The following is a 14,697-nucleotide window of genomic DNA, read 5'->3' as shown; positions in this document are numbered from 1 at the left end:
GTTCTTAAAGAAAAATATCTTCACTAGTTTTGGCACTCCACGTGCCATTATAAGTGATGAAGGCTTCCACTTTGTTAATCACATCGTCAACAACTTGCTGCTCAAATATAATAACCTCCATAAGGTGGCCACCACATACGATCCACAGAAAAATGGTCAAGCTGAAGTGTCAAGCTGAAGTGTCAAGCAGGAGAAGGTGGTAAAGCCTTCACGAAAAGATTGGGCAACAAAGCTGGACGATGTACTGTGGGCATATAGGACCGCCTATAAGACACCTATAGGCATGTTCTCGTATGTGCTGGTGTTCAGTAAGGCATGTCATCTACCGCTTGAGCTGGAGCACAAAGCACTGTGGGCGGTGAAAAAGCTAAACTTTAACTTAAAGGCTGTAGGGGAAGCAAGAAAACTTCAATTGGTCAAGCTGGAGGAATGGAGAACTCACGCATATGAGAATGCGAAGATATACAAAGAGCGCGCAAAGTGCTGGCAAACAATAATGTGAGAAGAATCTCCAAGTCAGACAAAAGGTCTTACTATTTAATTCGCGGCTACGACTCTTCCCTAGGAAATTAAAGTCACGTTGGTCCGGGCCCTTCATAGTCAGAAAGGTATTCCATGGCGCAGTTGAGTTATCCAATGAAGACGGGACCAATGTATTCAAAGTTAACAGGCAAAGAGTCAAAATATATCGTGGAGAAGAATTGCATCGCAAGGTCACCTCCGTGTGCCTGAGGAACTCAGACTGAAAAAGAAGTGGGCGGTCCCTGCACGATCATACGATTCAAGTTCATCAGGGACGCAAGTTTTGTGAAGTACCCATTGAAATCTTCAATTCATGAACTTATCTCTATATGAAGAAGTTTTTATAAGACCAGACCATGAAATGTTTAATCTCATTATATAACATCATTCATAATAGAGACTTACATTTCACCAGGATGACTATAGGTAACATGACCTGAATCTTGAGTGAGTTGTGAACTCAAGCCTATGAGGGCGGTTCTTTGACTTGTATGCATGAGAGTGGCTAGATCGCTGACTCAACAAGCCTACCATTTTAGGGATTCATCTGATTGGGGAGCTAGGAACACAACTACACAAAATGGAATTCACTCCTTCCCCAAAGCAGGGGTAAGTAGATAGATTGCTCCCCTAAGGGCTAATTCCGGGTCTTGAACAATGTGGCACCACACCCTTTCCTTGCCCGAGAGGGGTTTAGTCATAGGAGGACTATGATCTATTGTTCATTAAAGGGATCAGTGGTAGTTAAGGAGTTAGATGTAACTATAGGGGCAAAATGATAATTTGGCCCAACAGTACTTACGAGTAATTTGTGAAGGGTCATCGTATTGTTGATTGGTTATATCCAATGGACACAGAAATATATTTGTAGTATAAAGAGTGCAGTTGCCGGTCTTTAGTGGAGTGCCCGATAGTTAACGGATGGTGAATGATGTAATTAAAGAGTTTAATTAATTATTCATAGACTGTTGGAGCTTCAAGCTACAGGCCATGAGGTCCCCTTGATAGCTCAATAGGATTTAGTTGAGAATCAGTTTTTGGATTAATTTGAATTGTTCAAATTAATAGAGGGATTTAATTATATATGATATAATTAAGTTATTTCAATTATATGTGATATAATTGTCATAATATATTTCATACATTAAAGCTAAATGAGAGGAAATAAATATTTGAATGAGATTCAAATATATTTTCTATGAATGGGATTCATAATCATTAAATTTAATATAAATATGATTTATATTGAATGCCACATAATAGAGAAAAGAAACTATAGTTTATATTGTATGTGATACAATATTAAAACTATAGGTTATATGTTATATTTGATATAACATATAAGATAATATATATATATACACAATATGATAAGTTAGTGATAACGGGCAGAAATTCACGTTATTACAGCGCAAAGATATAAAACAAAGCAGGATTGCGATGATAAAAATATACAATATTGCGTCCAAAAGCATTGAGTTCACAACACTGCGATCTCATGCGTCCATGGCATGAAAACAACTAACTTATGTATTTTGTGCAGAAAATGCGTTGGCGCAAGGCGGAAATGCGATCCGAAGAAATTAATGTCCGAGCACATTAAGAGATTGCGACCGCAAGGCTATGTGATCATATGCGCTCGCGAAAATCTGCTGAGGAAGGTGGCCGCATAAAGCCGACGCATCAAGGTGAAAGCTTAATAAATCACGATGGGACAGAAAGCTGATGACGGTCGATTCTGAATTAAGATGACAAGCCCTTAATGACACACTGTAGCAAGTACACTCAACTTTTCGGTGACAAATATTCGGCGCATCAGACAGAGAATTAATGACATCCCATCAGTGCAATCATTCGAGAGAAAAAATTCTTCACATTGAAGCTCTATAAATATCGAAGGCCACCTTCATTGAAGGAGTTTTCTCAGTTTAGAGAGTTCACCATATAGACGATAGTCAGCATTGTTCTTAGTTTTCTTATACTTAGAGGGCGAAAGCGAGAAAAGGGAGAAGATGCTGGAAGATCGTCCTGGTCAGCTCGAGAGAGTGCTAGGGAGCGTGGAAAACAGAGAGAGGACCGACTCTTGCGAGAGCAAGAAAATCTTTTGAGCAGAGTAGAGAAGAACAGTGTAAAAAGCCTTGGGAAGCAAGAAATTTCTACCAGGCTCTTTATCTTTATTTCACATTGTCATGCTGTACTTAGATTTCATATATAGAATGAAACTTGCATTTCTACATCTGTTCACTCTCTTTAAAATACGCATGAGTAGCTAAAACTGTCGAATGGGTTGAGAAGTACTTTAGCTAACATGATCTAGGATCTTTGTTGCATGCTATCATCTTATCTTATGTTGCGTCCATCACCCTTTTAGAGCTACTCGAGAAAGAGTCTAAAGAAAGAACCTAAGACTTGAGGAGCTAGGTTAGAATCTAGACTTGAGAAAGCAAGATTAGATCTGCATAAGCAAGAGATAGAGACTTAGAGATAAGCTCTGTTTTCCAACATGCATTGCATGCACCCTAGAGATAGGTTATGGTAGTATGCGGTCGCCTTGTGTATGTGTGTACCATTCATCATTGCATAGACAAGAATAGAGGCTTAGATGTAAGTTCTATAGACATCATCGCATACATCGCATGTGTTCTAAAAATAGAAGCCGTAGCATTTGCATTGAGAGATGACTTGCTGTTGTATGTATGTAGCATGATCGCATAACATGAATGCAATCCTAGGAAGTGTTAGCTAAATCTCTGCTCAACCCATTTCCCTACATACTCATCGCATCTTTCGTATTATTAACTCTTTTCTCAACTCTGCCGCATAAACTTTATACTTCAAACAACATACCAACCTACGCATTGATTTATTTGTTATCGCAAAGTAATCAAAAATCACCATCGCATACTGTTTCCTTAGTTCCCGTGTTCGACCCTAGGCCTACCAGGCAACTCAGTAGGATTTATAGTTGGATCTTGCTGAGAAAACTTGCATGCACAACACATATTTCACCATCGCATTCTACACCATTATTTCATTGCATTAACGACACGCATTAGTTAGTTACCATATTTATATTTATATTACTATTATTATTATTTTGATAATAAGGAAGTGTTCCGCAGCTTTTCTCTCGACCCACATTAGTGGGTGGTGGCTAATTTGGGCAAGTAGAAAAAGAAAAATGTTGTCTTCTTCTTCTTGTTGTTGCTATTGAACAATTAAGTAAGAAAGATAGAAAAATTCTGTACTTTGTCTTAAGTTGTAAGAATTCTCAATCTTCTTTCTCCACATAAAGGTTTCCCTCCTAACCAAAATAGTCAGAGCTCACCACTCCTGGGTTCTCACTCTGAGAATACCAAGGTTTCCATTGTGGTTGTGTCTGGGTTTTGGTTCGAGGTTATCTTGAAAAAGGTTTTCAAGAAGTTGGTGATTCCATTCGAAGGAGATCGTGAAGAAAAAGGTCTTCAAAGGTGAAATTCTTTAAATCCTTTTCGTTTATAGCATGCTGTAATTTAATTTTAAATGCATATTGAGTTGTTTGTTTACTGTAAACTTTGTATTCAATAATTTATGGAATTTTGTTGATCCACTTCCATTCAAGGTTCTCTCATACGAGTTCCTTCAAATTGTATCATAGCCAGGTTGTTGGTTTCTGATTCCAAATTCCATTCCTGTATTGAATCATTTACAGTAATGGTGGGTTTTATAATCTGTATTCTATTTATGTGATAAATGTTCGTGGATGAATTTTTTTATGGATGTTTCAGGATAGAATTCTCTATTTAAGACTTTCTTTAATTTATAAAGTTGGTTTATAAAGTCCCTTACGTTTTTGGGCATTAATTGTTGTAATCAGTCTGTAATTTGTTTGTTTTGAGTCACTTGTGATGTTTCAGAGGCTTTAAAGAAGGGTTTCAAAGCGTTGTTTCGATGGAGAAGATGAAACAGTGGTTCTAGATCATATAGTTACAGCTAAATGATCAGGTAGCTTTTGTTATGCGATCGTGTAGAATTTACTACACGATCGTGTAACATTTGCTAAATGATCGCATAGCTAATGTTACGCGATCGTGTAGAGTTTGCTACACCATCGTGTTGCGTTTGCTACAAGGTCGCATAAGCGCTCGTTGAAGATCACGCGGTTAATTGGATGCTCAATGCATGTTTGCGTGCTACATGATCGCGTAGACTTTCATGCTCATCGCATAGTCATTAGCTACGCGATCGCATAGTCAATCATACATGCGATGTATGTTTTACATTATATATCATAATGTATGTCATATCATTGTAAAACCACCATAGGTTATGCATTTATTTTCATGCATCATTTTATATTATAAGTATTATAATATATGAATATGCATGATTTAAATTACACAAATCATGCTCATGCATCATATAGTATAAATGTTATAGTATATGTATGCATGCATTATAACATATGTATGCATCATTTATATTATAAATGTTATAATATAAGGTTGAATGGTTGTATGGAATGTATGCTATAACATGATTCATTACTTAATTATATAAATGTAAATTAGTAACGAATGAATATTGCATGAAACATGACATTACCTTAGGTTACTTTATAAATGTTATAATTAACTAATGTATGTCTATCATGCAATGGTTGTTTTTAATTGTTTCATTTATTTATAATTGTTATAATTAAATGAAATTAGAATTAAAATCAATAATAAAGAGTTGCATGCAAATCTTAGGCTATATTCATTTTTAAAATTTTTTAAAAATATAATTGAGATAGACCTAAGATCACATTTCTAATGAGATTGAAAATCTAAGTTTAATATTTTAAATCAGTTTAATAGAACTAAATTAATTCCTAATAAAATATTAAATATGTAACAAATGTATCTATAAAGGACCATTTGTCTAAGGTGGGTTCTGGCTAGGTTGGCATACTTAAGTTGATGAAAATGTCGCACCCCTACCTGGGAACCTACCTGAAAAGGTGAATTAGATAGATTTGTTACATGCATTCAAGTTTGATGCAAGTCTATTAAAGAGTTTAATGAGACTTAAATCAAAGTACAATCATCAAAGACAAGAGTTGTTTTTGAGCAAATTAAACAAACACTTAGATAAAATCAGTAGCCAGATTTTCCTAAGTTAATTAACCCTAGGTCGAACACTCAGTGGGTGGAAAATGGGGTATATGATACTTCAATTTTGCCTCTACAAGTTTCTCCCTGAAAGTTCATACCGTGAGATCTATGATAACGAGCAGAAATGCACGTTATTAAAGTGAAAAGATATAAAACAATGCAGAATTGCGATGGTAAAAATATATAAAATCGTGTCCAAAAGCATTAAGTTTAGAACATTGCGATCGCATGTGTCCATCGCATTAAAACAACTAATTTATGTATTTTGTGCAGAAAAATGCATTGGCGCAAGGCAGAATTGTGATCCAAGGAATTCAGCATCCGAGTGCATTAAGAGATTGCGACCGCAAGGCTATGCGATCGTTTGCGTTCGCGAAGATTTGCTCAAGAAGTTGGTCGCATAAAGTCGGCGCATCAAGGTGAAAGCTTAATAAATCACGATGGGACAGAAAGCTGATGACAGTCAAATCCAAATTTAGTGGCAAGCCGTTAACGACACACTGTAGCAAGTACACTCAACTTTTCGGTGGCAATTAATCGGTGCATCAGACAGAGAATTAATGACATCTCATAAGTGCAATCATGTGAGAGAAAAAACTCTTCACCCTGAATCTCTATAAATACCGAAGGCCACCTTCGTTAAAGGAGTTCGGTTTTGGTTCCATTCCAGCTGAGCCATATAGAGAGTTCACCATACAGAATATAGTTAGCCTTTGTTCATATTTTTTCTTACATTTAGAAGGCAGAGGCGAGAAAAGAGAGAAGACGCCGAAAGATCATTCCTGGTCAGCTAGAGAGAGTGCCGGGAAGCGTTGAGAACAGAGAGAGGGCCGACTCTTGCGAAAGCAAGAATATTCTTCGAACAGAGTACAGAAAAGTAGTGTAAAATCCTTGGGAAGCAAGAAATTGCTACTAGGCTCCCTATCTTTATTTCCCATTGTCATTTTTTATTTGATTTCATTTATAGAATGGAACCTGCATCTCTACATCTGTTCACTCTCTTTACATTACGCATGAGCAACTAAACTTTTGAATGGGTTGAGAAGTACTTAGCTGGCATGACCTAAGATCTCCATTGCATGCGATCATCTTGTCTTATGTTGCGTCCATCACCTCTTTAGAGCTACTCGAGAGAGAGTTTAAAGAAAGAACCTAAGACTTGAGAGAGCTAGGTTAGAATCTAGACTTAAGAAAGCAAGATTAGATCTGCATAAGCAAGAGATAGATACTTAGAGATAAGCTATGTTTGCCAACATGCATCGCATGCACCCTAGAGATAGGTTATAGTAGTATGCGGTCGCCTTGTGTATGTGTGTGCCATTCATCATTGCATAAACAAGAATAGAGGCTTAGATGTAAGTCCTATAGACATCATCGCATACATCACATGCGTTCTAAAACTAAAGCTATAACATTTGCATTGAGAGATGACTTGCTGTTGTATGTGTGTAGCATGATCGCATAGCATGAACGCAATCTTAGGAAGTGTTATCTAAATCCCTTCTCAACCCATTCCCTCGCATATTCATTGTACTTCCGTTGTTATTGACCCATTTCTCAATTCTGCCGTATAGAATTTATACATTAAACAAACATACCAACCAACGCATTGTTTTATTTGTCATCGCAAAGTTATCAGAAATCACCTTTGCATACTGTTTCCATCATCCCCGTGTTCGACCCTGGGCTTACCAGGCAACTTAGTAGGGTTTATACTTGGATCTTGCTAAGAAAACTTGCATGCACAATGCATGCACCACCATCGTAATTTATACCATTATTCCATCGCATTAACCACGCATCAATCTACTCTCGACCTCGAGGCACCATGGGTGTCCCCCTTTGGGAAGCACATGAGCGCTGGACAGGGGCAAACGAAAAGGCCCGAGCGTATATCTTGGCAAGCCTTAACGAAATCTTAGCCAAGAAGCATGAGCCCATGCTCATAGCTCGTGAGATCATGGAGTCCCTGAGGGGAATGTTCGGATAACCGTCTGCACAACTCAGGCATAATGCTCTCAAGTACATCTTCAATGCCCGTATGCAAGAAGAGGCATCTGTTTGAGAACACGTTCTCAAGATGATGATCCACTTCAACATGGCGGAGATGAACGGGTCAAGCATCAATGAGGACAACCGTTCTCAAGATGATGATCCACTTCAACATGGCGGAGATGAACGGGTCAAGCATCAATGAGGACAACCAGGTTAGCATAATACTAGAATCTTTACCTAAAAGTTTCCTGCACTTCTATAGCAATGCTGTTTTGAACAGGATTGACTGACCACAACCTAACTACCCTGCTCAATGAGCTACGGAACTTCCAATCGTTGTTGAAAAGTAGGGAGAAGAAGGGTGAAGCAAATGTTGCTTCATCTTCCAAAAAGTTCCACAAAGGTTCGACCTCTGGAACTAAGTTTGTACCTTTTTCCTCCAGCTCCAAAAAGTGGAAGAAGAAAAAAGATGGAAAAGGGAAGGCTGCTAACCTAGTAGTTGCTGCATACAGGTAAATAATTTTCTTCAAGGCATGATTCACATACAAGTAAAGAATTTTCTTCTAACACGCTTAGAAGTTCATTCTTCACCGACTTCTCAATTCTATTTAGATTGATATGTCCTAGCCTTAGGTGCCAATTCACGTAGTCGTAATCATGCCTTAGAAAATTGGATTTTCCATGATTGTCTAAATGGTAATAAGGAAGTGGCTCTTCCTTAGGAGAAATTCTGTCTTTTATGTTGAGTTACGACAGTTTTAAACATCTCTATGTTATGGAGGGAATTTGTTACTAACGATCTTAGCACATATAAATTAATTTCCAGTTTAGTAAAACATATATCAACACCATTATTAGTAATAAACACTTTATTATGAGAAAAGTTTAATTGATAATTGTGTTCTAAAAGACACTTTACTGAAACTAAGTTCCATTTTAAATCAAGAACAACAAATACATCATTCAAAATGAGAAATTTGTCCTGTAAAGATAACTGAAGACCTCCTATTGCCACAGCTGAGACGATGTGTCCAGCTCTAACTCGCATCGTCATCTCTCCAGCATCAAGTTGCCACCAGGAACTAATTCCCTGAAATGAAAAACAAACATGGTTAGTGGCTTCGGGGTCAATAATCCAAGTAGAATCATTATTCTCCATTAAACGAGTTTCCAAAACAAACAAATCATATTTACCTTGTTTGATCTTCTTCTTTTCTGCCAAATATTTGGGGCAATTCCTCTTCTAGTGCCCATCTTGGTTGCAATGGAAACATTTTCCCTTGTCAACCCTCACTGGTTGACTATCCCTTGGAGCAGCAACTCCTGGGTTAGCAACATCCTTCCCCTTTCCACCTTCTTCTTCTTCCACTTTTTGGTGCCGGAGGGAGAAGGTGTAGACTTAGTTCCGGAGGTTAAACCTTTATGGAACTTTTTAGATGATGAAGCAACATTTACTTCACCATTCTTCTCCTTACTTTTCAACAAGGATTGAAAATTCTGCAGCTCATTGAGTAGAGTAGTTAGGTTGTAGTCAATCCTGTTTAGAACAACATTGCTATGGAAGTGCAGGAATTGAAGATGTACTTGAGAGCGTCGTGCCTAAGTTGTGCGAATGGTTGTCTGAACATTTCCTTCAGGGGCTCCATGTTCTCATGTGCAGTGACCATGGGCTCATGCTTCTTGGCCAAGACTTCGTTAAGGCTTGCCAAGATATACGCTCGGGCCTTCTCGTTTGCCCTTGTCCAACACTCATATGCTTCCTGAACATTTCAAGGAACAGTCAGAGGTGGAATGGGAGGACACTCCCCCATTAGGACGAAACGTAAGTCATCAATGATTAAAATTGTGTTTATGGTGTTTTTTCAACTAGTGTAATTTTCACCAATTAATTTGTCGGCGACAAGTAAACTTAGTGTAGCGGTAGCCATATGAAATTGCTGAAATAAGAACAAACTTAATTAAGTCTACTTGCATTAAACCACTTTTAGAAAACCAATCAAGTTTAGAAAAATAGTCTAATATACCCTAAGTGACATCTATTTCACAACGATGCTTCAGTGAGGCAGGACAAAAGCCACCGTAGGGTGATTAAGTGCCCCTTCACTGAAATGAGACATTCTCAACCATTAGACAGAAGCAACTCCTTGTAACTGTAACTAATAGTCACCATTGTTTGGTCCAGAATTTGTTAACATCCTTTACAATTCTATGTAAGTATAACCCCTCATTTTAGGTTCTAAAGTCCCGCCCTAATGAGCCAACCTTAGGGAAAAGCTGATTGGAACATGAAACTAAAGTAACCTATCCATTTATGGAGATTAAATAAAGCATCATGCAAAACTACCATCCTTTAGGGGGACATCCACGATGCCTCGAGGCAATGCATAAAACTTTATTCAACCTAATGAGAGAGACCAAGGGATATGTTGTCACACGTCTCGCTCCCACTTACTATAAACACTCTCTCATTCACCTTGGTATTGACCTACCCAAATGCCACCCGTAAAGGGACACCCATGGTGCCTTGAGGTCAAGAGTAGATTTCAACGGTATGAACTTTTAGGGAGAAATGTGAGAAACGTGTAGAGGGTAAACTGAAGTATCATATACTCCATTTTCATCCCACTGAGTGTTCTACCTAGGGTTAATTAACCAAGAAAATGTGGCTACTGATTTTATCTAAGTGATTGTTTAATTTTCTAAAGAACAACACTTGTCTTTGATGATTAAACAACTTTGATTCAAGTTCCATTAAATTCTTTAACAGATTTTCATCAAATTGCATGCATGTAACAAATCTATCTAATTCACCTTTCCAAGTAGGTTCCCAGGTAGAGGTGCGGCGTTTCCATCGACTTAAGTACCCCAGCCTAGCCAGGACCAGCCTTAGACAAAAGGTCCCTTATAGATACATTTGTTACATATTTAATCTTTTATTAGGAATCAATTTAATCCTATTAAATCAATTTAAAATATTAAACGTAGATTTCTAATCTCATTAGCAACGTAATCTTAGGTCTATCTCAATCAAATTTCAAAACACTTTTAAAAAATGATTATAGCCTAAGGTTTGCATGCAACTCTTTATTATTGATTTTAATTCTAATTTCATTTATTATAACACTTATAAGAAATGAAACAATTAAAACTAACCATCACATGAAAGACATACATAAGTTATTTATAACATTTATAAATTAACCTAAGGTAGTGTCATGCTTCATGCAATGTTCATTTATTACTAATATATAACTTTTATATAACTAAGTAATGAACTATTCTATAGCATACATTCCAAACAACCATTCAACCTATATTATAATACTTAAAATATAAATGATGCATGGATATGCTATAATGCATGCATACATATAATATAACTCTTATATTATATGATGCATGAGCGTGCTTTATGTAATTTAAATCATGCATACTAATATATTATAACAATTATAATATAAAATAATCCATGAAAATAAATGCATAACCTATAGTGGGTTTTAAAACTATATGACATACATTATGACATATAAAATAAATATACATCACATGTATATTTAAACTAAAGTTGATGGACCGGGATAAATAATCTAAAAAATTGGAAATTAAAGGCTAACTTATTACAAAATTGAGTCCACCGGTTCGGAACAAGTGAATCGGGTTTTGAACCGCTCGCCTCTAACCGCTCCACCAAGAACCCTTGCAGCTGATCGTGTAGTAAACCCCTGATCATTGAGCAGTGAGGCGTCGAGTATATACGATCATTTATATGCGATCGCGTAGCTTTTGACTATGCGATGAGCATGAAATTCTGCGCGATTGTGTAGCGTACATCGATTATCGTATATTATGCGATCATGTAGCTAATGACTATGCGATGAGCATGATAGTCTACACGACCGTTTAGCATGCAAGCTTATGTCGAGGATCATATATCCGGCGATTGTCTACCCATCGAGCGCCTATGCGATCATGCAGCCAACGCAACACGATTGTGTAGCCAACTCTACACAATTGCGTAGCATTAACTATGCGATCATTTAGCAAATGCTACACGATCGTGTAGTAAACTCTACAAGATCACATAAAAAAATCTAAACGATCGTTTAGCTCTAGCTACATGATGCGGCAACCTTCGTTTCATTTTCTCCATTGAAACACACTATAACCTTTCTTCTGAAGCCTCATGAGCGACTCAAAACTTAAGCAAATACATACTCGATTGCACTTTATTGCCCAAAAACATAGGGGCCCTTACAAATTAACTTTGTAAATTTAAACAGAAAGACACAAAACAGAGACTTTTATCCCGTAAACATCCATCAACAAACCATCCACAAAACATTTATCATATAAACACAATGCAGATTGAAGAACCCACAAGTACTGTAAACAAATTCAATACAAAAATGGAATTTGGAATCATAACTACAACCTGACTCTGATAGCAATTGAAGGAACTTGTTTTGAAGGAGATCCTTGAGCGAAAGCGAATCGTCCAAATTTCATTAATTATTGAAAACTAAATTTACAGTAAACATACAAGATATGCATTCAAATAAATTATAACATGCTTGATACAAGAAAAGGGTTCAAAATACATTACCTTTGAAGACCTTTCTTCGTGTAATTCCCTCGAACAATCACGAGCCTTGAACAGCTTCTTGAAGACCTTCTTCAAGATATCTCGAACAGAACAAAGAGGACAATACCACAACGAGCTTTTAGTATTCTCAGGGTGAGAACCCAGGAGTGGTGAGCTTTGACTATTTTGGTAAGAAGGGTTGGATTGAGTTTGGAGGAAGAAGAAGATTGAAGCACACATAACGATTCTGCAAAAACTCAATGTTCAATCATATAGAAAATTGCATTATCTTAGAGGAAGAAGAGAAAACTATTTTATTTTATTCCTCTTGCCACAAAAACCATAACCACCCACTGAGGTGTTTGGAGAGAAAAGATGGTAGTTATTCAATAATAATAAAAATAATATAAATAAATATGATAACTAACTTATCATATTATATTGATATTAAACTATATGTTATATCAAATATAACATATAACCTATAGTTTTAATATTGTATCATATACAATATAAACCATAGTTTCTTTTCTCTATTTTATGGCATTTAATATAAATCATATTTATATTAAATTTAACAACTATGAATCTTATTCATATTTGAATCTCATTCAAATATTTATTTCCTCCCATAAACTATAATGTATCAAATACATTATGCAATTATATCATATATCATTGAAATAATTTAATTATATCATATATAATTAAATCCCTCTTATTAATTTGAACAATTCAAATTAACCCAAAAACTGATTCTCAACTAAATCCTTTCGAGCTACCAAGAGGACCTTATGAACCTGTAGCTTGAAGCTCCAATGGTACATGATTAATTAATTAAACTCTTTAATTACATTCCACCATCCGTTAACTGGCAAGCACTCTACTAAAGACCGGCAGCTGCACTCTTCGCACTACAAATATATTTTTGTGTCTATTTGATATAACCAATCAATAGTATGATGACCTTTCATAAATTGCTCATAAATACAGTTGGGCCAAATTACCGTTTTTCCCCTATAGTTACATCTAACTCCTTAAGTACCACTAATCCCTCTAATGAACAACAAATCATAGTCCCACTATGACTAAACCCCTCTCGGGCCAGGAGAAGGTGTGGCGTCACATTGTTCAAGACCCAGAATCAGTCTTAAGGGAGAAATTTATCTACTTATCCCTACCTCAAGGAAGAAGTGAATTCCATCTTGTGTAGCTCTGTTCCCAACTCCCTAATAAGACGAATCCTCAAAATGGTAGGCTTGTTGAGTCGGCGATTTGGCCATTCTCACCCATACAAATCAAAGGACTACCCTCATAAGCAGGAGTTCACAACTTATTCAGGATTCAGGTCATGTTACCTATGGTCATTCTAGTGAAATGAAAGTCTCTATTATGAACGATGTTATATAATGAGACTAAACATTTCGTGGTATGGTCTTATACAAACTTTTTTGTATAGAATATCCCCGCTCGCATGTGTAATACATGAATGATCAGGATCAGATCATTTGTAGCATTTTACAACAATTATAACACCTATAAAGCGGGCCATACTCGTAGTGTCACCAGGATAAGGTACCCAACCTTATCTATTTACTACAAACCATTTAGGTTATCACTTAAACGTGGTCCACATATATGTCTCCACATGCATGTTTAAGTTACAATGATAACCTTGGATGTTAGTTTATTGGTTTGTGGTTAATGCAACTAAAATATCATATATTTTATAGACAAAGTGAATAAAATATCATATATTATTAATTATATAAGAGTTTGTTCATAAAAAGTTTACAAACTATAGGACCCTACGCAATTTAGGGTATTAACCCCAACAATGGAGGGTTCTGAACCCACCTATTTGCTATATGGGTTTAACCGAAATCTGGGCTATGGTAATTGATGGAAAGGTTGAGGATCCATTGTCTTACAAGAAGGCAATGGAGGATATTGATAGAGATGAATGGATTAAAGCCATGGATCTCGAAATGGAGTCTATGTACTTCAATTCCATATGGGATCTTGTAGATCAACCTGATGAGGTTAAATCTATATGTTGTAAATGGATCTACAAGAGGAAACGGGGTGCTGATGGGAAGGTGCAAACCTTCAAGGCTAGACTGGTGGTACAAAGGGTTATTGATGCGTAAAATTATGATGTGATGGTGTGAGTATGCGATGATGTGTGTGTTATGCGATGAACATGCAAGTTTTCCTAACAAAGCCCAAGTATAAGCCTTCTTAGGTTTCTTGGTAAGCCCAGGGTCGAACACAGGGACTACTAAGTAGATATGCGACAAACTCTTTGATTCTATTGTGGTGGTGAAAAAGAAGTGGATAGTGTTTTGTTTTAAATTTCCTATGTGATAGAGTTGAGTGCGAAGTAATGAAAGCGTAGAGTTAGAATAAGTATGCAACGAAGGGGTTAAAAAGGGGTTTAACTAACATTTCCCAAGATTG

Source organism: Benincasa hispida, chromosome 8 (assembly GCF_027475165.1).
Source record: "Benincasa hispida cultivar pf3 chromosome 8, pf3_genome.v1.1, whole genome shotgun sequence".
NCBI lineage: Eukaryota > Viridiplantae > Streptophyta > Magnoliopsida > Cucurbitales > Cucurbitaceae > Benincasa > Benincasa hispida.
Note: the sequence above shows the minus strand (reverse complement) of the source record.